Below are 26577 nucleotides of genomic sequence, written 5' to 3'. Positions count from 1 at the left end.
GGAGCGCGCGAAGCTGGGGTGCGGTGGGAGCGGGGCGCGTTCGGCGGCGCGCGTGGGCGCGTGTCCATCTGTCCCGTGTGTGTGTTGTGCGGCACGCACGCGCGCTCCTCGGGGGGTCTGGTCGTGTATCCCGGGGAAACCGGCCTGGCCCTGGCTTATCGTCACACCGCGTGTTTACTGTGGGCCAGGATGTGCGCTCAGAGCCTGACCGAGTGTGGATCTCCGGGAGACTCTGTGCCCACGTGTCCGTGTGTTCATAAGTGATCGTGTGAGTCTGCGAGTGCAAAAGTGTGCATATATGTTTATGAGTGTATCACTTGTATGCAGGAATGAGAATGTGTTTATTATGCAGGCCGGGCCCCCCCAACACACACTTTGTGCCCACCAGGCCAAATGGGTGCGATGTGCCTGGCTCCCTGCCTTGATGCCAGGGAACCCATGAAGAACAGCAGGCTCAGAGTGGGTACACATCCTGATTTGGTGACTCCCAGATCCTGGCTGGGCCTGGTACGCCGGCAAACCTTGGAGCCAGGCCTTAGCAGGACCCTCCATGGCCACACAGGCTGCAGGACATAGGGTGAGGTGGGCATCTCGTAGGGCACCAGATGACTTCTGTTCATTTTTCCTAAATGCCCTCTGGATTCTCTGGCTTTGTTTTTTCAGAACCAGGAATCGAACTCAGGACCTTGTGCTTGCCAGGCAGGCGCTTTGCCACTGAGCTATATCCCTGGCCCCCTGGCTTTGTTCTTGGCTTGCTCCAGCCAGGTCAGGTTTTGACCCTGTCCCCAGATGGTTCAGGGAGAGTCCTGGTCCTGGGGAAAACAGGGGCCCTCAGACACTTGTCTGTGTGTCTGGGTGTCTTTCTTTCTGTGCTGCTAAGTAGTTAATTTGGTCTGATTTATTTGTACAGTGCCTGGGCTCCAAATGTGAGACCCACATTGGTCACAGCAAGCTTGGGACATGTCTTTCAAGAGCTGTCCTTACAGTTTTAACTGGCAAATGTGTGTGTGTGTGTGTGTGTGTGTGTGTGTGTACGCACGTGTGTGCTTTATAAATGTTGACAATCTTTGCAGTCAGAAGTCTCAGTTGCTGTAAGACAAACTTTAGAAACTCGAGAACACCCTATCTCTCCTGCATTTTCAAGTCAGCTTGCCTTTCTGAGGGAAAATGTCGTTGTCATAGAAGTTTCTTGTGCGTGCGGGGGAAACTTTCAAGGCGCATTTAAAAACCATGTCGCTAATAGAAGAAGAATTTCATTGAAAGGGCGCAGAGCCTGTTTGGAGGCGCCTGCTCCCACCGTGGGGACTTAAGCCTGAACTTCGGATGCTGCCTTTTGGCAAACAAAACCTGGAAGGAAGATTCTTTTTCTTTCTGTGCCCCCACCCCCCGCCGCCAAAAAAACCCCACCTTTTGGGTTTGCTGGAAATGCTGCCTCCCCCTCCCCCATCAAGGCCAGGCCCTCCCTGGATCCCCCACCCCCAAATAAAATATGCCTGTGGGGAGCCTGGAATGACTCACTCCCTGGCAGAGAGCCCCACAGCAAACATTTGGGAAGGTTCTTGCCTAACTTCCCAGAAGAAAAGGCCCAGGATTTAAAATGGTCCCTGTGGTTTGCCAGCCTCTGCTGTCCCGTCTGCTTCGGAAATGACTAAAAAGTAGTTTCTATCTCCATGAACATCAAGTCTCAAGACTTAGGCAGTGGCCAGGTTGGTCCGAAGGTAGAGCTGTTCAGCTTGCCAGCAGTGGAGCTCCTGGCTCTGCCAGCGGGTGTTTCAGGTGGGACTGAGCAGGGAAGGAGGGAAAGAGGGGGAGGAGACGCGTTTGTAGGGTGCCTCCTGCATGCTGGGAACTGTTCTGGGGGTCTCACTCCTCCCCAGAGTTGTTTGCTGCAGAAAGTGGCTTTTGGTTTTAGGTACAGCTGAAACTGAAGCACAGATAGGTCGAGCCTGTGCCCTGGCAGAGTCGAGAGGGGAGTGGTGGCAGAACCTGGGCCACCTGTGTGACTTTGCAACCCTTCACATTTCAGTTATACCCAGGACATGACATTTGACTTCTAAGGTGCACAGACGGGGTGCTGAAGGCTTTCACACACATTCATCCAATTAATTCTTGCCGTAAGACAGAGAGTATTCTCTCGGTTTTGCAGATGAGAAAACTGAGTCTAGCTGGGCGTGGTGGCACTCGCCTGTAATCCCAGCTCTCGGGAGGCTGAGGCAGGAGGATTGTTTCGAGTTCGAGACCAGCCTGGGCTACAAAGTGAGCTCAAGGTCAGTCTGAACTGCATAGTGAGACCCTGAAAACTGAGTCTCACAGAGATTAACTGATTTACATAATTTTGTCAGAGTGACACCATGACCCCCGCGTCCGCATTTATTGAGGATATGCCCTATGCCAGGCGTGGTACTCATAACTTGGAGCGATTTACCTCACTCCATCTGCTCACCAGCACCATGAGATAGGAACTGATGCTGCCTGGTTTACAGATGAGGAAAGATTCCATAAGGTGTCAAAGGTCGTTTGTTATCCAGTAGCCTCTGGATTTGAACTCGAGTTTGTCTGAGCAGAGCCCATAGCCTGCCTGCTGAACTTGGAAGCTTGCCAGGTTAAGTAAATTGGGCAGGGTCATAAACTGGGAAATGGCAAAGTCAGGATTCAAAGTCAGGATTCATAAACTGGAAAATGGCAAAGTCAGGATTCAAAGTCAGGATTCATAAACTGGGAAATGGCAAAGTCAGGATTCAAACCCACATTTGCCACTCCAAGATTGAAATGCCTGTGCTCTAGCTCATGTGCTTCGCCGGTGCACGGAAAAGCCAGGTTTGTGCAGGCCAGTGGGGCTCCAGCATTCTGGCTTGGTCCTCCCACGGCACTACAGGCCTTCTCTGCACGCTCTTCCAACCTCTGGTTCAGACGGCCAGTGTCCAGGGCCGGAGCTACCAGAGAGAAGGGGCTGCCATTTACATATTTTCTTTCCTTTCCAAGTGCCATGGATCGGTTTCACAAGGGAAGTGTCAAAACAATTGTCAAGAAGAGAATAATATTTCCTTCCTCTTCTCGAGTTGGACCAAGCATGGGAGGGGGAGGGGGGCCCTGGTGAATGACCCAGGATGAGACACAGGTTGGCACTCCCAGGCTTGTGTGGGATGAAGCCAGACGCTGCCCCAGAAAGAGCTCAGCGTTCCGACCCCTGGAGATGGCGAAGTCCTTGCACAGGGCCACATTCTGTTCCTAGGATCTGGCAGCACGATCGGTTCTGTAAAGGGTTCTTGTCCCTTGTCATTTCAGTCCTGGGCCTGTGCCCTCTTTCATTCCCATTTTCATCTCAGCTGCTGATGCCCTGTCCCTGAGCCGGCATGTCAGCGAGAAGGACCAGCACGGCCTGGGCTGGGCTGGGCCTCTACCAAGTGCCCTTTGCTGTTGAAGGGGAAAGGTTCTTCTCCGCCTTCCAAGTCTTCTCTGCATAATGATGAACATTTGCAAATTGCTTCGAGATGCGTTCCTTTAAGGTGTGAAATAATAGATCTTGTGCAAAAGCTCAGCCACATTTCTGGCATGGATGGATTTCTTTCCCGTCTGGCCTGTGATTTGGGGAGGTAAAAATAGTCCTCGTTGCTACATTTTTATCTTTTTTTCTTTTTGCTGACGTCATTGTTAGGAAGAGAAGTGCACAGGCCGGGGAAGTTTCCCAGGCCGTCACTCGGGGACTCGGAGCTCTGGGGGTGCTGTGTCGTGAGGGGTGGTCCTGTCCGAGGAGGGTTGGCTCTTTGGTATTCGGCCATCTTCTCATTTCTGACTTCTGGGTAATGGCAAGGTAACTTTTTAGGAAAATATTAGTTGAAAAAGAAAAAAAAAAAAACCAGGCCAGCAGCGTCCCCCAGGCCTGTCTGTGCCGGGTGACATACACAGTGCGTCCTTTGGCCAAACCGGCATTAAACAAATGGCCTTCTCCAACTCCACGTCCAGAGTGAGACGGCGTTGGGGTGCGTCAGTCCGCGTGTCATTTCCTGTGACGTTATCCCTGGGAACCGGCGTTGAGTGTGATCTAGCCTTTTGATACTGTTCCTCTTAGCAGGACTTGCTTATGTGAAAACAGACCCACATACACAAGCTGCCCTGTTGTCCCAGTTCTGGATTTTTCCATGGACTTCTTGTGTGGTGCGGTGGCAGAGGCACTGGTCTTCTAGCCAGGCTTCTCGGCTTCCACCCGGCAGGGTCACCACCTGGGCCGCCATCGCTGGAGCTGGGCACGAGGAGGGGCGTGGAATCAAAGGTGGGGCTGCCGGGGTCTGAAACGCATTCAGTTCCAACGGCCTCGATTCACATGGAGCTGTTCTTTCCTTGTCTTAGACATCTGCGTGATGGTGACCTCATAGAAGGGAAAAAAGGGGCTTTGTGTAGGAATTCCATAGAGTGTGAAGGAATTCTGACGGGGGAGGGCAGGAGAGGGACGCTGCCTGCAGCCTGCTTTTTCCCCCGAACTCTTTAACCCTCACACTTCAAAATCAGCCTGGCCCTAGTGGACAGAGACCCATTGAAGGACCCACCCCCACCCGGTCCCCTGCCTGTGTCGGGCTCGAGTTCCTCCCTCAGACCCTCAGCGGTGCACTCACTCAGACTTGGAATTTGTTCACGGCCCCTTTTGCCAGCACCTAACCCCTCTGTTCCCTGTGCTCCAATCCTTGAAACTGGCATTTCTGGGAAGAGGCCTGCATAGGAAGGCAGTTACTTTACCAGTGAGCTTTGGTTCTGATCAGTCCAAGCTGCAGCGGGAATTTGGAGGGTGCACAATCCAGAGACGAGCACCAAGCTGGAAAGTGGGTGGAGAAGATGCTGGCCTAGGCCAGGCATGGTGGCGCACGCCTATAATCCCAGCACTCGGGAAGTTAAGGCAGGAGGGTCACTGTGAATTCAAGGCCAGCCTGGGCTACATAGTAAGACTGTCTCAAAAAAAACCAAAAACCACTGGCCTTTATGTACTGTGGACTTTTAGACTTGCCGTCTATCCCAGTTGCCCATTTTATAGAAGGGAAACTGAGGCCCCCAAACCAGGAGGCACTCATTCACATTAAGAACTTGAGCCTCAGCACCAAATGGAGATTTGATTCCCCCCTCTGCCGCATTCCCAGGCCTGCCACTCATGAGCAAGTCAATCACTGTGTCCAGGCTCAGTGTTGCTATCTAGAAAATGGGCAATTTTATGACCTCAGACCATTGTGGGGACAGACTAAGCGAAGAGCCTAGGGCCTCTTTAGTACTGAGTGATGGCTCCCTGAGGTGATGTAGAGAGGGTTTTGTTACTAAGGCCCTGGGCATATTGCAAAACAGGGAGGGTCAGCTCTTTACCAGGAGCCCTTCTGCTGTCTCTGGGGAGGCCCTGACGGGTGGGGGGGGGGGGTGCCAAGGGCCTCTCCAGCTGCCTCTGAAGGACTTTTCTCTGATAGTGACCCCCAAAGTTATGGAAAGGAGACAGCGGCTGTTTGAAAAGGAGCAGGATCTAAGTGCCAGGGGCACTATGGTGTCTCCAGAAATGTTTGAAATCCCACCCGCCGCAAGGCGAGGACAGCAAACCCCTCAAGTTCTGGCGCGGATCGGAAAGTCAGCGGAGGCTCCGGAGCTGTGTCGGTCCTGTGTGTTACGAAGCGGGCAGATGTTTTGTTAATTATTTACACAGCACGGCCCGGCAGAGCCTGAGCTGACAGAAGCGGCCGTCACAGACCTGGGCAGGCCGTGGGGCAGCACGACCTTGTCCCTCCTGTCCCCGCCAGAGTCCTCAGAGGCCTCATACCGCAAGGCCTGAGTGAGTTGGTTCTGAATGGGGCTTAGCTGTTTGGGGCTCTCTCAGATGAGCCCTCCTCCTCCCCAAGGGAGAGGAGGTCCCTTATCCCCCAGAAGCGGCCGCTCCTGCTGAGGTGGCTTCTGTGGCCTCCACCCAGCTCTTCACCCCCGAGATCCCCACAGTGGCTTGTGTGGTGAGGAGAGGGCAGCAGGGTCTGGACACCTCCACACCTCATGTGAGGGTCACATGTGGGCCCAGACTCCACCCCTCACCTGGAAAATAGGCCCTCACACCCTAATCCTCCCTTCTTAGGCACTGTTTGGAGTGATTTGCCTGAGAAACCTAACTTTGGAAATAGAATTCTGGGTTTTTGGATGTTTATTTTTTGAGACAGTGTATTTTGCTAAGTAGTTCAGGCTAGCCTTAAATTCATCATGTACTCAAGGCTGGCCTCCAACTCACAGTGACCCTCCTGCCTCAGCCTCCTTAGTGCTAGGATTGCAAGTGTTGTGCTGCCATGCCTGCCTAGGAATAGAATTCTGAAAAGGGGCCTGGAAGCAGAGCCTCCCCTGAAAGGCCACTAAGGATAAGGGACATGAGCTCTGGGGAGAGGGACAGAAAACCAGCCTGCCCTCTGGTCACCGGTTCCCGTACGGAGGTTTGTCCAGGAGTCATTGTGGGAAAAGGTGCTTATGGGAAATCTCCAGAATAGAGAAGCCTATGGAGACAGAGGCGGATCGGCGTGACCAGGGCTGGGAGCAGGGAGAATGAGCAGGTGCAGAAGGGTGCAGGTCTCCTTCCGGGGTGATGGAAACGTTTGGAATGTGATGGGGTGTACAGGCTTGTGAATGTACCAATTTGAAATTGTTAGTTTGAGCCTGGGGGTGTTGCTTCATGGTAGAGCACTTGCTTACCCTGTGCAAGGCCTGGGGGTCTAATCCCCAGCAACACCAAAATAATAATAATAATAATTTTATGTTATTTGGGGAAAAACCAGAAAGGATTCTAATGGTTAATAGAAAAAGGAAACCAAAAAAGTCTCCCATTTTCCAGATGGGAACGCTAAGGAAGAGCAAGACCATGACCAGCTTAAGATCTCGTAGGCACCTGTAGCTGCTCCATGGCTTCAGTCCTGATCACTCTCCCAACTGTCAGGCCAAGACATCCTGGCCTCTCCGCCTGGTGTGTGGGTAAAACACTGTCATTGTCAGTGGGCTGAGTAGACGCCGTTCTGCCAGCCAGGGCTCCCTGTGTGCCAGTGTGCGGCACCTCAATTCACTCAAGAAATACCTCCAAGCTGGGTGTGGTGGCACTGTAATCCTAGCACTCTGGGAGGCTGAGGCAGGAGGGTTGCAAGTTTGAGTCCAGCCTGGGCCATTAAGAGTCTTACTAAGACCCAGCTGACACAGAGGTCCTCTGATGGCCCTGCCCCTTGGGCTCTCACCACCTGATGGGGACCGGAGTCGTGTCATGACCCCCTTTGTGGGTGCATGTGAGTGCTTTGCTGGAGGTGTCTTTTGGGCCTGTCTGGAGACATAGGAGGATCCCAGGAGCAAGGGGCGTCTGAGCTGTGCCTGGAGGGACACAGGAGGCTGCCAGAAGCCTAGAGGGCAGGGAGACCGCAGGGGGAGGTGGTGGCTGGGGCTGTGGGGTGACAGCTGCCGGCTGACTGGGGCGGTGTGAAGCTGGAGCTTCCCCCTGCCTTCTTACCCGATCCTCTCGGTGGCTTCTGTGTGCCCAGCGCTCACCCTGTGTCGTGTCCTGGACTCCGTGGCGTGGGTGACCTCTATGACGTGGTACTGATAGGCCTGTTTTGCAGGTGAGGAAACCAGCTCCGACTTCCCCATACCTGGTCCTTAGGTCCGATGGTTGAGGAAAGCCACCGCCAGAGGACGGAGGCTGCGTGTGACCACATTGGTACTCTCAGGGCCCAACACTGTGCCTGGCACATAGTAGAAGCCAGTTAATTGTCTGAAACTCTTTGAGCACCAGTGTGATGGCATGACCCTCAAAAGTTTCAGATTTTGGAGCATTTCAGATGTTCATATTTTAAAAGTCTAAGCAAATTATTCTGAAATCCGAACAACTGAAATCCAAAACACCTTCGATCCCAGGCATTTCGGATAAGGGATCCTCACCTGTGGGAAGAACCTAAGCCTGGAAGCGCTTGCCCCGCAGAGTTTTGGGGGCTCCTTCCTGTGTCCACTTTTTGCAAAGGTGGCTCTTTGTGTCCATGTGGGACGGCCCGGGTGATGGGAATGCTTGGTGCTGTGCCTTAAAGCTGCGTGCTTTTAAGGTGCTAGGGATTGAACCCAGAGCCGGGTGCACGCTAAGCATGTGCTCTACCACGGAGCTACACACCCAGCCCTAAAGCTGCATTTCCTGTCCAGCGTGCTGTGTGGGTTAGAGGCCTTGTCTTTTGTGGGGTTGCTTGGGAAGGGGGAGGAGGCAGAGCCCGCCGGGCGCACATGTTGTTGTTTGGCAGATGTGGGAATTCGTAATTCTTCCCCAACCCAAGAAACAGGGAAACCAGCATTGCAAGGGGAAATGACACCTTTGCTGGTGTGACATCAGAGGGCCACCAGGGTAGAGCCCAGATGGCAGGATCCCTGGGCACCACATGGCAGCAGACAGGGAGCGGAGGAGGGGAGCCCACCGCCGGGGCCTGGCCGGTCCAGCAGAGTCCGGCTGGATTCGGTTACAGAGGGACCCCAGTGTGCACTGACTCAGTTCGTGTGCATTTCCTTTGTTCACAAAAGTGGCCTTTTGTGTTGGTTTGAAATGCCAGCCTCCTTAGCGAGCCCGGGAGGAAATGAGGACTGTCTCATTTTTGTCTCTGCAGAGGCTGAGGACAAGGGTGGGGACTGCATGCTCTTGGAACCAGCCCAGGGGTGACACAGCATGGCATTTGTGACAGTCCTGTGGTTTTCTCTAAGGGGGGATGGGCAGTGGGTGCTGTGGCTCCCCTGGGCCACACGCTGGCAACACCAGCACAAATCAAGGTTGATGACCAGGTTCACACACTCCTCAGCAAGCGGCCACTGAGCACCTGTGCCCGCCCAGGCCCACGCTGGCCACTGGCGAAAACAGGCTTCCGCCAAGGTCCTGCTCCGCCTTCCCGGGGAAACATGCAAAGGAAATTCTTCCAGTCCAAGCCGGCTGCTGTCCTGTGGGCATACTTTGGTGGTATCCCGTATCTGCAGACATTTATAGGTTAGGTACCCGCTAACCTGCCCTCCCAGTTCCCCACAGGGCAGAGATCTGTAAAAGTATTTTAGTGCCCTTTGGGGACGGGACAGTTGGAAGGTCCGTTTTGGTCCCTGGTGTGTGAGAAGTTCCTGGATGCTCTACTTACAACTTACAGGACAGCAGCCTTGAAATTACACACTGGTAAAAATTCCGGGACATATGGTCACTCTGATGTGCTCATGTTAGCAATCGAGATACTTAACTATGCAGAAAAACCCCTTTGTCTACCGAGTACAGGTTATGGAGAGCCTGTATTCCTCAGGAGGAGGGTCTTATGCAGCTTAATTCGGACAAGCAGATAGAAAATCATTATTCCTCATTAATTTAAGAGCTAATTAAGCTTTTTATCTGGTCACAATTTTATCTGACAGTTCGTGCCCTTCTAGCTGTGTTCTGTGGGCCTCACTGTGTGCCTGGCCTGCACTGAGGATAAAAGGGAACTAGACGGAAATGCCACTGAGACCCTGCCTCGTGCCAGCCGCTGGGGTGGTGCCACAGGCTCAAGGTGAATCCTTTCATTACCTGGGCAACATTTACTGAACACCTACTATGTGCAGATCCAGGGAGACACCCATAAGAATGGCCCAGGGCTGTGGTGGTGTGAGGGGTTCTTTCGGTCCTGGCCTCTGCTTGCTATGACAAACCCCACAGGCCGTGTGGTAACATCCCCAGGACGAACCTGAAACCATCCAGATGCCCCAGGAAGCGACGTGAGAACAAGGCATCCTCTTCACACATCGCGTCTCAGTTCAGCGCCTCGTCACCACCCAGCATTGTGAGGCAGAATGTGAGATCTCGTGGTTGGCTAAATACATAAATATTTTATGTCTCGATATTCTGAAAATGAAGCCCAAATGCACAGAACTGCAGCACATCGGTGCTATAGATCATATGTTATAATAATCTGATGACATGTTGTTTAAATATTTATGGGCTGATGCGACCTGACAGTGGGGGGAGGGGTGTCTGGGAGCAGAGTCGCGGCAGATGCTAGAAAGGAGGGAGCAGATTCCCTCGATCCTGAGAGGCGTCGTGCAATGCCAGGGTTTCTCATATGATGTTGTGGGGTTCCGGAGCGTGGAGTCCCGTGGCTGGCATTTATCGAGCGCTTGCTGAGTGCCACGTCCCTCGCTAACACCATTTTACTCCATCATCCCAGCATCCTCGAGAAGATGGGACCGTCAGGAATGTCGAGTGACAGGTGGGAAACGGAGGCCCGAGGCAGACCCAGCATCTGCCTCAGACCCCACAGCGAAGGAATGGCCCGGGAGCCAGCCCAGCGCCACCCAACTGTGTGACTTAAGCTCTTCATCGCGTTCTGCTCTGTGGGTGCTGGGTCACCTCAGAGAGGTCCTGTGCTCCTGCCTGGCGCACCCCTTGCTCCGCACTAACTGAGCTGTCTAAACCACAGGAGAGGAGGGCCATGTCTGCAGAAGGTCAGGCAAGCATAGAAACACAACGAACGGCATCTGACCAGGAGGGGCCATGGGCCTGAGAGTCTGAGCAGCCCCTCAGGCAGGAACAGTTGCAGACTTAGTGCTGTCTTCCACTTGTGCAGACACTTAGGGGTGAACCCAAGGGCCTGGAGCCAGACAGGGCAGATCAGGGGATCCCATACGTGGAAGGCAAGGCCAGCTGTGCCATTGGTGGGGCCCAGTGCCAGTGAGAATGCCAGTGCTCTTGTTCCAAAAGCAGCGAAGGAAACAAGTTTTTTCCTTTCCTTTGCCATCTCTCTCCCCACCTGTCGTGATGTGTTTTGTTAGTGTCATGCTCCCTTGGGCACAGGGACACTCAGAGCAAGTACGGGTGTTTGTGGGTGCCTGGCACCCCACTCTGTGACCTCCTGAGAGGGTGTGCCTCATCCTGACCCTCCCACACCTGACCCAGGCCCCCAGGAAGAGGAAGGGGTGCAGCTAGGGCTGAGGCTCTGGACCCCAGCATGTGTTCTGTGCTTCCACCAGACATCACTCAAAAGCGTGCGTCCAGAGCTAACTTCAGGAATGTCAGGACGTGGACACAGCATGACCCCTGCACATGGGCTCCCTTTAGAGGCCAGGGCTGGTCAACTTGTACATGGAGCCAGCCCATTGCCCACACACCCGTATCCAGCAGACTAAGGTCCCCTTTTCAATAAGGACTGGGGTCAGCTCTTCCTGAAGAGAGCTGTGCTGTGAGGCACCGTATGCAGACTGCTGGCCCAGGTCTCTCTGTCAGGAGCCGCCTCATCCGGGGCTTCTCCTTCGTCCAGGCCAAGGACACCCCGTGGACCTGGCCCATCACATTGTTTCCGGTTATTACTGCATGGACAAACCCATCCCCTTGGACTTCCTGTCGTGCAGTGACAAGGGTCAGAGATCAGATGAGAAGTCTGCTGACCTGCTGCGAGCTCTGGAAAGTGCCAAGCAGGTGGTGCTCCAGAGACCAGAGAGAATGGGGAGCTTGGATTCCCCCAACTTCCCGCACTGTTCCCAGCCTTGAAATTGGGGCCAGGCAACCACAGGGCAGCTCAGGAAGGAACGAAAGCTTCCTCACCACCTGCTGTGCACCACCGAGCTGGTCAGGTACCTTCTGTTTTCTTACTTCATTCTCCTGACAACTTTGGGCTGACTCCATTTTTCAGATGAGGATAACTGAGGTTCCTGAAAGGACACCTCTGTGCCAAGTCCCTAAGCCACATGGTTTGGAAACAAAGTTGAACCCAGGCCCAGGTGACCCCAAAGCCAATACTCTTTGTGCAGCCAGGCACATCTGGTGGCTGCAGTCTTTGCCTAGCTGGGCCTCCTGCCCTGAGAGGGTGCTAAGTGGGATCAGGGCCAGGCCTGGGGCTATGGCCCCAACTTTTCTCCTGTGAGATCCAGCCAGCTCTGTGGCCCTTCTCATGCCCAGAGAGGGAGGGGGCAAGTCGGACCAGCCTGGATGCAAGTAACACCTCTCCCTTTGCCCACTGTGTTCCCTGGGCTTGTCACCACCCCTGTAGGCCTCAGTTTTCTCATTTGTGAAGCATGGGGTCACACGGGCCCCTGTCTCGGGGAATTTTTATGATGTAGTGGGTAAGCAAGCATGGGGCTGAATCATATGCCAGGTGCAGAGCTGGCATTCAACAATCGGTGACTGTTACTATACTGATAATCAGTGATGGTGTGTGGGGTAAAGATTGGAGCTTGGTGGCCCCGTGACCCTCGGGAGCACTGCCCCAGGCTGAGACGTGAGGGAGGTCACCCGGCTCTCTGCTGCCCTTTCTTGCAGTTCACCTCTGCCCTCTAATTTAGTCATTCATTTATCTGAATGAGCCACACGCTGCTGGGAGACCCAGTAATGAGGCGCAGGGACAAAGTCCTGCCCCCCCCTGGAGCTGGCATTCTGGCTCATAAACAAGGATGAGTCAGGGTTACTGGCCAGCGAGTAGCGGGGATGCCTCCCAGGGAAAGCCATGCCTGTTTGAGCGCTGGTATGGGACAGCAGTGTGGGGCATTGTGGTGTCCCCAGCTGCCCTTGAAGTAGAGGCCCCTCCATCTGTCTCCTAGGGACAGAGCATCCCGCCTGTGTTTAAGGTCCCAGCTCTCCCAGGGGCCCTACGAGGCTTTGCTTTCTCGGATGTCCCTGAGGAAATGGTTTTCCCAGTTGGAATGTGGGGCTTGTCCTACGTCCTCCCACAGGTCGCCAGTGTGCTGCCCCAGGGGCTGTCCTGGGCTGGGCTGGCTGTGTACAGTCGCACTGAGACCTCCGGGAGCCCGCCTGAGGCGGGTCCTGTCAGTTCCACTTGGCAAAGTAGAGAAGCATGGCCAAGCAAGGCTGGATCAGTTGTTCAACCGCACATAGTAGGTCCATAGCCAAGCCAGGATTTGAACCCAGGCCTTCGGCCCCAAGAGTGCAGTCCCTAAACCGCTGAGCTCTGGTGTGAATGGATGTCCTTGTTACCGTGGGCAGCAAAGAGCCATAGGTTCTTCTCAAAGCAGCGGTTGTTCACGGGCACCTCCTGTGTGTCAGTTGGTGCTGGGTGCTGGGAAGAACAGAGCCAGCCATGGGTGTTCAGAGTGGCCAGCGCTGTGTTTACTCACTGCTTGAGGGCTGTCGGGTGGATAGGGTTAGCCTCATATCTGGTTGAGGAAGCTGGGGCCCAGAGAGCCCCTCTGGGTGTCCCGACTCTACTTCCTCCGTCTCTGTCACCCACAGCTGCCTCCAATTGCAGCTTCCACCTTCAATTTGTATTTGGACAAACTGAGGCCAGAGGAATCATTCAGCAGCTTTAGCCCAAATAGGAGTGGAGGGAGTGTGCCCTTCACGTAATTGTGCAAATGGGCGCCCGTCCCGCAGTGGAAATGCCTCTGAGATGCTGCTGACTTTCAGGACAGGAAAAGAGTGAAGGCCGTGTGAAGCCCCTCCTGGGGCTGACAGCGAGGGCGATAGGGTTTTATGGCAGCTGGAACAGACACATGTCTTTGAAAGCTGCCCCATCCCTCTGTTGTGAACGGCCCTTAAACAGCAAGGGACGGCCGCGTTTAGGGGAGCTGGCATTTAGGCCCATTTATTTCAAGCGGGAGTCGGGGAGGCTAAAGACTCCAGCCCGGAGCTGCTCGCCGCCTCGCTGCAGCAGGGGAGCGTAGTCTTCGGGGGTTTTCTTCCCATTTACGGGGTTTTTGTTGCTGTATATTTGTAAAACGAGGCTTCTGCTGGCAAAAGCAGGTTTTAGCGAGTGTGGTGGCTCTTTCAAGACCTAATAAGGCCCCAAAGGAGGGTGAGTTCCAGCAATACTTCCCTCCCCGGGCGCCCCCATGCCGGCTTGCCTTGTACACTGTGGGCACGGGGTACCGTTCGTCTTGCTTCCCATTAATGGAATTACTGCCATCACTTCTGCAGGACAAGATGGGCCCTTTGGAACTGCCTCGGGGACAGAGGCAGGATTGGCCGCCAAGCAGTTTTGCTTAGAGGGGGAGGGAAAGAAGCAAAGAGAGCAAGCCTGGGAGGGGAAGCTCTCCCAGCTGGTGGGTTGCTTGCTGAGGCCTGGAGAAAGGGGCCCAGCCAACCTGCTGCCTGCTTCTTGGTCACATCCTTCGTGAGCTACTTGGTGACAGGGCCAGTGATGGCTCCTGTGCACCTTGGCCTTGCCGCATGGAGAGGAGGGAACGGAGGGGATGCAGCATTTGCGCAGTGCTAACGCATGCCCTGCACTGTGCTCGCTACTTTGGATATGTCCTGAGGAGTGGGTATCTTTGGCCCATTTTCAAGTGAGAAAGCAGAGGTCCCAAGAACACAGAAACTTGCTTCAGGTCGCACAGCTCATACATGGAGGCTCAGGGAGTTGAGCCCTGATTTGTCCATTTCCCCCAGGGAGCCAGGGATGTCCTTCCTGGAGGCTCCAAGAAGTAGCAGAGTGAGGCCTCACAGCACAGTCCAGCTGCCTGTTGTTCATCTCCATCTCATGTACAAGTGTGCCGAGCTCCTAGGCTCTTTGCTGCTGTACAAGAATGCCAGCGCAGGGCAGTGATGGGCATCAGATGTTCTATCTGGAGTTCAGATGGGATTTCAAGGGTCTGGGCCTGAGAGAGTGAAGGAGGGCAGGATAGAGCAATCTTTTCACTCCTGCTGCTGGCGTCCTACTTGCCCTTTGCTGCAGGGACAGTAGTAGTTGTCATCTCCGGTGCTAGCTCTGATAGATTGTTTGTGGCTGCCCAAGAGACTGTGGGATCGATTAGCAATGTCTGCTGTGTGCACAAGAATGAAGAGAGTGGGCGTGAGAAGGGCAAAACCTAAGTGAATGAAAATCTTAACCTGATCTCTGACCTTGAGCACTGTCAGGCTTAGACAGCTGTAGGCTTTACCACACTGTACATTCCAGGAGGGTGAGAGCTGAGCCCTGCACAAAGTAGGAATTTCAGATACCAGAAGGAAGGACTGATGGAGGCGCCGCCAATCTGAGAGAGCCCTGGGTTGGAATTCTGCAGTGAATGATTTTGTGAACGTTTGTAAACTTTTAGGGATGAGATTGGCCTGCCCACGTATTGAGACCAGGGCTGTCCCCTCCACGACACTACCTGGGTGGTCCTCATCTTGGAAGTGAAGGTCGTTCTTCACTCGTAGGACAGTGCTGAGGGGTGACCAAGGAGGTGGCGACCGTGGAGCCCAGACCCATAGCAATGGGGTAGCATTCCAAGATGGTGGCTGACTTGCCTCCCTCACCCACCCGCTGGCGCCCGCCAAGCCCCATCCTCTGTACTGCCTGTCTTCTTGCTTCTCCAGGGCCACAGCTTTGAGTCGCCCCTGACTCCTGAATGCAGCGTAGACACCCCTGCTCTGAATCCCTCTGGCCCTCCGTGCCCCCCTCCCTTGGGATGCCCCCCCATGTCCTGAGACCCATTGACGAGGTTCCCCACCCTGGCCTGGCATGGCCTCACATGCTTGGCCTGGAACAGCTTTTGATTACGCTAATGAGACGCTGCTATTTGTTCCTTGGGCCTTGTTTCTACAAGGGCAGCTGAAACAAGGGTCTCAGAGAGGCTGTATCCAATGCCCCATCCTCTCAAGGGCAAACAGGACAGCTGGCTGGAACCTGCCCCGTGTGGCAAAACCGCTGTGACTCGTGTGCCTTTTTGCTTTTCTTTTTCTTTTTTCTTTCTTTTTTGTCTTTTTGAGGCAGGGTCTTGCTATGCAGTTCAGGCTGGCCTTGTGCTCACTTTGTAGCTCAGGCTGGTCTTGAACTCGAGGTGATCCTCCTGCCTCAGCCTTCCAAGTGCTGGGATTACAGGCATGCGCCACCATCCCCAGCTGTTTTTGCTTTTCAAGACAGGTCCTTACTATGTGGTTCAGACTGCTTTGAACTCACTGCCTAGCCTGGGCTGGCCTCCAACTTGCACCAGTCCTTCTGCCTCAGCCTCCCCAGTGCTGGGATTACAAGTGTGCACCACCGCACCTACCTGATGGCCGATTCTTTAGAGGATAGTAGTAGTTGGCCTTGATCCAGGGGGTGCTGGGCATCTGGAAGTGTTTGGGGCAGGGCTGTGGCCCTTGAAGGCTAGCGATAGAGCGTGCTGCAAACCATGTCAGGATGGCAGGGGATGGTGCAGCCTGGCGGGGGACTGGAGGGGCCTGGAGTCAGCTGTGTGGTCTCCTGCCTGGGAAGCCCTTAGTTGGGAGAGAGAGTGGAGAAGGAATTGAGCTGCAGGTTAAAAAGACTGTTGTATCCCCATGGCTTTACCTGCTGCAAGGGGCCTGGAGAGGCAGATGAGGTGTGAGACCAGCCTCAGTCTCTCCAGCTATAAAATGGGTCAGTTGGTGACCAGAGCCCAGATACATGAAGTCATCCAGCCAGTAGCTGACTAATTAGTCTCCTTATTCTCATTCATCCTGGGACCATTCTGCCTGCCTCCCAGTCAGGCCCAGGTCCAGGCCTTGGCCCAGGTGGTGGGGTACGGCTGAGCCCCAGGCAGGTGGGCAGAACCCCATTCCTCTGGAATTACCCAGTGTTACCACCCCCGCCCCATAGGAATGAGCAGGAGCTCATGGGAAACGATGCCAGCCTGCTCATCCTCGGCCACCATCCACCCACCGCCATGCCCTGTGCCGGATGTGACCTGTGACCCCACCCCCAGCACAAGCAACGCCCACTGGCCGGAATTAAAGCTCACAGAGTCACCTCTGACTGCTGAAGACCAACACATTAATAAGGGGAAAGCTGGAATCAGTCACAGTGACCACGCAGGGCTCCCCAGGAAGCACGGAGGAACCGCGGCTCACGCACATTAACAAGCTGACCCGGACCGCGGGCATAGATGCGCTCTGTGGCAGGCGACCCAAACGCCCCGGCCTTGGCTGAAACCCTCCTGTTAACTCCGCCATCCAGACAGCCTCTCTGACAGGGGAGAGAAAGAGACACACAGAAATACAGATTTGGGGAAAGTAACACATCCGTGGCACTTTTCCCCTCCTCCGCTGCAAGCTTTACATATTTTATCATTTATTCTCACATTGTCCCCAGCAAGTCAGTAGGCGTCGGCCTTGTTTTTCACAGGAAAGCTGTGAGGGAGGCTGGGGGTGAGGGGCCTCCCACCTAGCACCCAGCACCGAGCAGGGAAGGGGGAGTAGGGAGCAGGCCCCAGACACTGACAGGCCCCGGCGTCAGGGCCTCCCGCTGCTTTGCAGTCTCCTCCCGCCTCCTGAGCAAGCCGCTTTCCACCCTGGCCCCAGAAGCACATTCCTAAAACCCCTGTCTGACCACATTGTCCCTCTCTTATCAACCTTTAAGCCTTCCAGATAAAGCAGCCACTCTTGCGCTCAGTACCTAAGGCCTCCTTACCCTCTGACCCCAATCCCAGGTGATACCTGTCACCTGCCACATTGGTTCCACAGAGCCTCTTAAATTTTCCACAGCCACTGTTTCAGGTATCTGGGCCCCGAGTACATGGTGGCCTCAGGTTTCACCTGGTGGGCTATCTCCTGCTGATATTAGAAGGATCCATTCAGGTGCTTTCAGAGCCTTGCTGTGTGTCCTTGGGTGAGTTGCTGTACCTCTCTGAGTTGTGGGTTCATTTTAAAAATTGACCTGTTTACAGATGAAGACCAGCTGGTGGGTGCTCTGATAAGAACGTAGTAACAGTAAGAGAAGATGTTGTTTTTAAAAGATGGCTGATAGTTCTGTATTAACAACGTATTGTTACAAGAATTGGTGTTTGTGGAGGAGGTGCTGGGTGGAGGGCCGGGCTGAGACACTTCCCCTCTGAACATACTTCGGGGACAGCAGGCAGCCCGGGGACATGGAAGAGGCCTAAATCACTGGCGACTGCTCAGCCCTCTTGATTGTTGTGGGGATTCATTATTGCTTTGAGGTTTTTCTCATTCTTAGGCTGACCCCAGGGTTCCTGTGGGCCTTGGACTCACTCCTCCCGCCCCATTGGCAGGTGCAGAGGCATTGTCCGTGACTGACTGAAGACTGAGGCTGAGCCTGTCCCCCAGCCCAGCCATCCTCTTTTGGGGGCCAGTTCCAGGCCCTTCACACTGAGCTACACCCCCAGCACCCGCTCCTTTTCTTTTGAAACAGGGTCTTACTAAGTTACCCAGACTAGGCTTGAACTTGAGACTCTCCTGCCTCAGCCTCTCAGAGTGTTGGAATTACAGGCATGAGTCACTATGCCCAGCCCCAGTTGTCCTCTTCTTGGTTTTGGCTGCCCCATCTGTGCAGCGGAAGGACAGCAGTGCCCCATTTCTCTGTCCAGTCTGATTACATGCCGAGCACAACCTAAGTGAATTGTGAGGCCAGGTCCCCCGCTTGTACCCGCTGATGGGCTCCTGGGCTGCGTTTCATTCCGAGCACTCACTGCTCTCCGAAGTGACCGGGTCTGTCTGCTTCTGTCTGCATGTCACCCCACTTCTCTACCTGACCATTCCTGTGCCCCAGCCCCTCAGACAGGGCCTGGCTCCCTGAGCCTCTTGATAAACGCTTGACAAATGGTGGTGGAAGGACCTAGCCCGTATTTGCTCGAAAAGGACACTGAGGCCCGCAGGGGATAGGTCTGTCCTTCGGCCATGCCTCGGGGGCAGGGTTGGTGCTCCTACTGATGCAGGGTCAGCGGGGACCCCTCCCCCTGCCCAGCGCTGAGCCTGGAATCCAGGTGTGCTAGACTGCGTCCCTGCAGACTCACGCTGCCCAGAGAAACTTCTAGTCCACACTTGTGGCTTTGGAGCAGCTCAGAAAAAGTGTCCTGTGACTGCTCCAGGAATCTGGGCACTTAGCCCAGAAAAGAGTGTGTTTCCTGGCTCCCTGAGAACGGGGCCCACCCTGCCCCTGCCTGGGCGTGCGGAGCAGGAGGGAGTGGAGCCGGGCTCAGGGCCTCGGAGGCAAGGATGGCGTGGGACCTTATCATCCAAGGCCGGCCCAGCAATCTGTGTCTCCCCTCCCTGCCCCCCGCCCCTGGTGTCAGGAGTGCCCCAGCTGGGAGCAGAGCTCTGGAGTCCTGGGAAGAAAGTTTGTCACGCTGCCCTCCGGCACACCTCCCTGCTCACTGTGGGGCAGATGTGACTCTGGCGGGTGGGTGTGACCTTCTCAGAGCTCAGGGCGACCAGCATCCATTGGGTCATGGGGCCATCAGAGCCACATGTTTCCAAAGCTCCTCCCAGAGCGCCAGGCATCTGGCCTCTCACTCTGCGGCCAGGCGCGGGTTTATGAGGTGATTTGAAGAAAGCTGGAGGAGTCACCGACCCGGCACGTCTGCACATTGCGTACTTTCACGGTTCGCTTTGCTTTTCATGAGAAAGACCAGTGTTTCTTGCTCCCTCTCTGTGCTTTGCTTTTGCTCTTTTCCCCTCGACCAGGGGGCTGCCTGCTTTTTATTCGTGGCCTGGGATGCTTCCTGCCTTGTCCTGGTGGATCAGCCACACCCCAGAGGGGCTTGACCAGAGTGACCCCTGCGCTCGCTGGAACGTACCATCACGTTTCTGAGATGACCTGCATCACAGCTTTTTTGTGCTCATAGGAGAGTGGAGGAGGCCAGTCTGCATGTCCTCAGCCAGGATGGAAGAAATCACCAAGCCCAGTGGCTTGAGTTCAGTGGGTCTCCAGGACCAGGTCGGGCTGACATTAGCTACCTTCTGATGTCTAGTGTCCTTTCTCCTAGGAAAGATGGTGAGCCAGGTGTGAGGCACACACCTGTAATCTCAGCACTCGGGAGGCTGAGGCAGGAGGATCACTGCAAGTTCAAGGCCAACCTGGGCTACAAAGTGAGTTCAAGGCCAGCCTGAACTACACAGCGATACCCTGTCTCAAAAAGACAAAAGAAAGATGGTGATATGAGATGGAAATTTTATTTTAGATGCCAGAAAAAGTTGCCAGCCTTCTGTCTTCAGAGTTTAGGAGAGGCTTTGCAGGTCTGTGAGGCCCTACAGCAAAAAATCTACTTGCTCACAGTTCTGGAGGCCATGGGCCTGGAACCAGGGTGTTGAAGGTCTATTCTGGTGTGGAGAGTTCCTTCTGTGCTGCTCCCAGCTGCTCATGGCTGCCCCAATCCTTGGCACTCAGAGTCACCAGCACTATAGTTTCTGCTGGTCATCCGGTGGTGTTCTTCATGTAAAGACCCTAGTCATCCCAGCCGTCCTACCTGACCTCAACTTCATACCTGCAAAAACCCCATGCATGCTCCTAGGTTGTGTCCTGAAAACCCCACTGTAAACTGAGACTATTACAATTCAAAAATACAGTGAGCAAACTAACCTACCGGACATGCTGCTGATCCGCACAGCACACTGTAGAGCGTTATGATCACATGTGGTCAGCACGGTGAGGGTATCGGTCCCCTCTCAGCTACCCTGGGAAAAGAGCAAACTTCAGAGCGTCATTTCTACAGAATGCTTAGCCCTTTTGCGCTATCGTGAGGTCAGAAAGTTGGAGCCATCCTAAGTTGGGGACTGTCTGGACTTCCAAGCAAGGTCACGTTCCCAGGTTGCAGGTAGACTCGAGTTTGACACCGTTCAATCAGTGCAGGGTGAGGAGGCCGGGCCCTGCTGGTACAGAGAGCCAGCTAGTGATCCTGTGGTGGAGATGGGCACACAGAGCCAAGGCTGGGCCACAGGGGCAGGTCACATCACCCCACCCAGTAGCCTCAGGGGCTCAAGGGAGACAGTAGGCCGCTGACTCCAGGGCTGTGTGCCTTGGGCACAACTGTGTGCCGTAGCGTGGGTGCTAAGGACAGGTGGGCGAGTGGATCAGTCTTAGGCCTTCGGCACATCAGCCGGGGTGCCTGGGGTCTGAGAGGTCTCCCTGCTCAGCACAAGCGCCAGCCCTGGGGCAGGAGAAGGGTCCCTCCCAGGAATGTCAGGGCCCCGCCAGTCCTGCAGCACCAGCAGTACCAGCGAGGCCTCCCCTGCTTTGCAGATAAAGGGCAGCTTGTGGGCAGGAAGGAGAGAATCCAGGCCTTTCTGTTCCACCAGGGACCCTTATCTATTCTGGCAAAGGCTCTGTGGCTGGCGTTTCCGGGCGAGAGTCCCAGCCCTGACACCTCTCAGCCTGAGTGATGCTGAGCACAGGCCTCCCTGCCAGACCTGCACTGTCCCCGTCCCGAGAGCTAGGGGCCTCGGCCAAGTCAGTGTGAAGACCAGGAGGGGAGCGAGCGGTTGGAACGACTTTTTATGATTCATTCCCGTGCATGCCCGGCACACAGTAGGTGCTCAGTCTGCACAATAAGAGAGCTCTTGGGGCCCGGATCGTAAATCACATCGCTTCAGAAGGGAATTCGGTCAGCATTTCCTTCCCCGTCCCAGCTGGAGACTGGGAGTGGGGTCCGGAGCGCTGAGTTTCAGCCCTGGCACTGCACTGCGTACCCAACATGTGCCGGGGGCCCCGGTGCCCTCTGACCCTACTCCCTCAGCCTCCCCTGGGCGCAGAACCCAGGCCTTGCTGTCATTTGAGCCACTGCCTCCCAATTCACAGCTGAGCCTCCCTGGCCGTGGGGCCTTCGCGCGTGCCAGGTCTTCGGCCTGGGGCCCCTGCCCTGTCAGTGCTCCGTGGGGCCGGCCCACAGCTGCTGCCTGTTCTGAGGAGACACTAGCCGCCAAGCCCCAGGCAGACTGCACCTCGGTGTGGGAAGCCATGCTCGCAGGGCTGTGGCTCCTGGCTTCTCATACCCTCATCCTCAAAACAAGAGCCGGGTGGAGGACAGACTCGCCCCCTGGCTGCCACAGGATCTGTACATGTGTGTCGATCCAGTGAGCAAATAATTGGATGACTTTGGGCCCCTCCCTCCTCTGCTCCGTGCCTCGGTTTCCTCTTCTTTAACCCGGAGGATTCCCTGAGGGTCTTTCGGTCCCCAGGGCCCAGGCGGTGGCTGCTGCAGGAGGGTTTGTGTGATGATATCTGATGTTGACGAAACAGTATGGATGGCGCTCGGGAATCTTCTGGGCGTTCAGTGCGAAATTCCTAGTTAACGGGTTCCAGCGTCTTTGAAGGGGCAGGACTGTGTGTTACAAGCCTGACTGCAGTTAGGCCAGCTGTGTGGCACTTAGGGGGCCTTTCCTTTCCCTGCTGCCCCCTCGGTTTCTCCCCACACCTAGGCAGGGTAGAACGTGTGCACCCAGGGCCCCACACTCAGCGGGCCGTGCCCCTAGAACTCTGCATTTGCGCGTCTGGTGAGAGCACTTCTTCATTCCACAGGCAGCAGGTTCCGCCTGGATTCATCCTCTGCTTTGCATTCTGAGCTGGCATCCGATTTTAAATCCCTTCCTCGGCTGTTTCCAGCTGCCTTAGTTTGTTCTCTGAGCCTTAGTTTCTTCATCTGCAAAATGGAGCTGGTAATGCCGCTCTCCTGGGGTGAGCCGGTGGACGCAGATCGATGGCGCTGTGTGCGGCGTGATTTCAGGGCTACCTCACAGCACAAGCTATCCCTTACCCAGAGATTCGAGTGAAGCAGAGATCCGTGGTCTGTTTGTTTAAACCAAAAAATGTCTGTTGTCAGAAGAATTCTGTTTTGGAAGACAAGCCCAGGTTTTGGGTCAGAACCATATTCTTTCTGTCCAGAGTCACACGGCCGAGCATCTAGGCATAGTTTAAAAGCCTGGTGACCACCCAAGCCTTTGAGCCCTCCACGTGGGTGCTCCAAGGTCAGGCTTTTTGGGAATCCCTTGCACAGCTGGGCTGCTTGTCACATCGGTAGCATCGTTTCCGCAGAGCCGGCTCTGTCTGGCTATGAATAGATGTTTTTTTCTCTCTTTCTTGGATGCCTGAATGGCAGTCTCCCTCCTGCGGTCCCAGGGGCCGACCTGATCGTGAAACTCCAAAACGGACATCACAGTGGGGTCGTCTATTCCTGCTTGGATTCTCGGCTCTCAGCAAGGCTCAAAGAGGCAGGTTGATGCCCGCCGTGACCCAGGGGGCCTCCTGAGGGGCTCCAGGGCTGTGGTTTATAAAGGCTGCTAAGTGAACCGAAGAAACACGAGTTCACTGCGAAGACAGCAGACAAGAGCAGCAGCGAGACAGGGAGGATGGTTCAGTCTCTCCGGAAACAGGCTGCCGGCCAACCTGTGGCCTCCACACCACAGGTGCCGGGCCTGTTAGGACAGAACCATGCTGGGGACCAGCCAGCGGCTCTGCAGGATGGAGGGCCGTGCCGTCTCGTGGTTAGGAGCGTGGATTGTGGAGTTTATTACCTAAGTTTGAATCCCAGTTCCACCTGTACCAGGCGACCTACCTTTATGTCCAGTTTCCCCTGCTGTAAACTGGGGATAATAATGTGCTGCTACAGGGACTAACAGATTACTATCACTGAAGTCCACAGAACAGTGCTTGGTGCAGAGTAAATACGTAAGGGTAAACTGAGGCCCAGAGGGGCCAGGACCTCCTCCAGCGAGTCAGTGGGGCAGCCAGGGCTGAACTCATGATTCCCAGTCTCGTGGACACTTCCCTCCCCTATTTCTCCCCCTCAGCCAGACTTTTTCAGCCTTGCTTTTTGCAGAGGAAATCGCGTGACCCTTCAGCCCACAGGAATCCAGACTGCACAGAACGTCTGCAGCCTCTTTGGGCTGGCTGGGGGCCACGTAGCAATGCTATTCAGCCAATCTTTTTTTTTTTTTTTTCCTTCTCTCTCTTTGTAAAAGCTCTGTGGTATCCTTTCTGTCCTGCCCCTGCAGATAGACAAATTAACCTCTTGGCAAGGAGGTTTGAAGGCTTAAGACCCTGCTGTGTGTCCCGGAACCAGCCCCCTCTCCCCAGCCCCTATCTGTGAAATGAGAAAGCGGCCCCACCTGCAGCCCGTGACTGCTACAGGGCCAGGCCAGCTGAGAGGTGGCCGGCCGGGGTGAGTACTGACTAACCAGACCCTGGTGACTCATCCTTCTAAGAAGAGAGGTGAAACCCCCCCCGAAGTGCCTCCTGCTTCCGCCTGCCTCCTGCTTTCACAGGTTACTTAGTCATCAGGGTTGCCCGCACTTGTGTGGCTCTCCTGTTTTGTTGAAGCGCTGAGGCCCATGGCCAGGAGCGTCCCCTTCGTAGGCCCCTGGGACCTCGGAACCGAAGGGCTCCGTGGCTTCCTGGTTTCTGCTGGGCATGCAGCCACAGGCTCCAGAGATGGCCAGCCTCGGCTGTGAAGCCAACTTCTGGCTGTTGACACTGCAGGAGGGACGTCCCCGCCCCGAGCCTCAGTTTCCTCCTCTGTGGATTGGGAGTCGTGCCCTGCTCATTTCTGCCCAAGGCCCGGGCTCACCTGAGATCCTGCTGGGCGCAGCTGATGTTGATACGCTCATGTCTTCCAGCACTGCATGGGCAGAGGGGCACTTGGCCTGGCCAGGAAGCCTGGAGGCAGCTGACCCTCCATTGCCAGCCTCAGGGGGGCCCAGCATGCAGCACTCTTGGCCTTTCGATGAGCACCCAAGGCGTGGAAGGAAAAAGACCCAGAGCTAGGAGGCCGTGAGCCCTTACTAGGACCCAGGATCTTGGACCCCATCTTCCTGGGTTGGTGTCATAATGGGGGCTCCCTGGCTGGCGGTAGGATTCATAGGCGGGCACCGCAGTGGACCCAGAGTAGAAAATGGGGGGCCTGGGACTGAGCCTCCCTTGCTGCCCTCCAGCCAGACCTGCTCATCCCTGAGCCATTTTCTTCGTCAAAGAAACTAATACCTGCTCTGCCTGCCTTCGTAGGATGGCACGAGCTTCCATGAAGTAGTGGGGGCAAAAGTCCCTCTGCAGACTGTCAGGGCCTGCCCAGATGGGGGGAAGTTGTCACCTGCCACCCCTTGGGGCATTTTTATATCTTTTATCCTGGTGCTCTGTGACTGTTGAACAGATGAATGTAACACTTACCAGTTACGAAGCACCTACTTCCACCAAGCAGTCATTACCCAGAGAAACTTCCAGGAGACGCCTTCATCCTCCTCCCCACCCCTGAGTTTGGGTTTATGTCCATTTTACAGATAAGGAGCATACCTAATGTCCCCTGGCAGGTGTCTGAGGAAGCTAGGATTCACACCTCTGGATCACCCGCTCCCTGGGGAATGTTTAACAAACAGTTCGGGAGGATTTGTACAAACCCCAGATTTGTGGCATTTTTCAGTTTTCATAATGTAAATACCCTTGCCCTGGCTCAGTTGGAGCATGTAATATCAGCTGTCTCACAAAATCCCTAAACTTTTTTTTTCTTTTTTGTCTTTTTGAGACAGGGTTTCACTATGCAGTTCAGGCTGGCCTCAAACTCCCAGCGATCCTCCTTCCTCAGCCTCCTGAGTGCTAGGATTACAGGTGTGCAGTACCACGCCCAGCCCCTAAAAATGTTTTAAAAACAGCCCCCCCTGAGCCCCGGGTGGCCAGCTTTGTGCACCCGTATACTCCCTGTGCACAGCCTTCCGTGCCCCGGGAAGACCTCGGGGTAAGTGTTCCTGAGCTGGATCAGCAGCCCAGAGCATCGCCGCTGGCTTTGTGGGGACACTTCGTGTGCTTCTAGACACCCTCCAGTGCTCCCCACCTGAGGCCCTGAAGCTCCCTCCACCCCACTCCCTGGGGTCCCTGTTTGTTTGTTTTTGTTTTTTTTTTGTTTTTCTTCTGGTACCGGGAATCGAACTCACGACCTTGTGCTTGCTGGGCAGGCACTGTGCCGCTGAGCTAAATCCCTAGCCCACCCCTGGGGTCCCTGTACCACACACAGACTTGGGTGGAAGGATGGGTCTGTACCACTGAGGCTGGAATGTTCAGACCTGCCAGCTCCACCGTGTGTGATACTCCTGCCAGGCCCGGAGCAGAGCCCTGTAAACGCCAGGATATAATGGACAATAAAAGTCACTGGAAAATAGTGACTCTCCTAGGACCACTGTCATCCCCGCCACATGCCGCCTGCCAGAACCACGAGCCGGGTGATCATGAGGCGCGATCGTCATGTAAATATATAGGGTCTCTTGCCGGTCGCAGGCAGGCCAGGATTTATTTTATTGAGTGTGGGGGAGGGGACCGTCTTGGGTTCCTCTGCCTGGTAACTGTAAAATGCTTTGCTGTCACTTCCCAGCCCCTGGGAGGCTGAAGCAGGGGCCGGCTGGCCTCTCCGTCCTCCAGGTGAGGGCTCGGGCATCGGGTCCTGGATGGGACCCACTGCATCCACAGGGCCAACGCCCTGATCGTTGTCCATGAGCCTGGGGTCCACAGAGAGTGCGGATCAGCTGACCAGGAGCAGTTGGTGTGCAGAGTGGTTGCCGGGGTTCTAGGATGAGCACCGGCGGTTCATGATCACACCATTCACAGTGCCGCAGTAGCCACTGTCCCTGAGCTCCTGTGTGAGCTCAGACCCTGACAGTCCTGGGCCAGCACAGAGGCAGCACAGGATTTGAACTCGGGGCTCAGACTCAGCCTCTGCTGGGCTGGCTGTTGGCCTCCTCCTTGGTGTGACCATGTGCTGTCTCCCTGAAGCCCCCTTGATTGCCCCATACCACACAGTAGTTGAACACTTAGATCCATCTCCACTTACTCCACTGCTGCTTCTCTGGAGCTCCATCTGCACTACAGAGAGGGCTCAGGCCTGTGTGTTACCCAGGCCGTGCCTCTCTCTGGCCTCCAGCAAGTCACACAACCCCTCAGGGCCTTTGTTTGCTGATCTGTC

The 26577-nt window shown here is 55.1% G+C and overlaps 1 protein-coding gene across 1 annotated transcript in view; it reads left to right on the top strand.

Moving 5' to 3' along the window:
* The window catches only part of Nek6 (NIMA-related kinase 6), a 70358-nt gene that overhangs the window by 814 nt on the left and 42967 nt on the right, over positions 1-26577 (top strand). The window lies entirely within an intron of this gene.

This window comes from Chinchilla lanigera, unplaced genomic scaffold, assembly GCF_000276665.1.
Source record: "Chinchilla lanigera isolate Chin_1 unplaced genomic scaffold, ChiLan1.0 scaffold00018, whole genome shotgun sequence".
In the NCBI taxonomy this organism is placed as follows: domain Eukaryota; kingdom Metazoa; phylum Chordata; class Mammalia; order Rodentia; family Chinchillidae; genus Chinchilla; species Chinchilla lanigera.
Note: the sequence above shows the minus strand (reverse complement) of the source record. Positions and strands in the feature narration are given on the sequence as shown.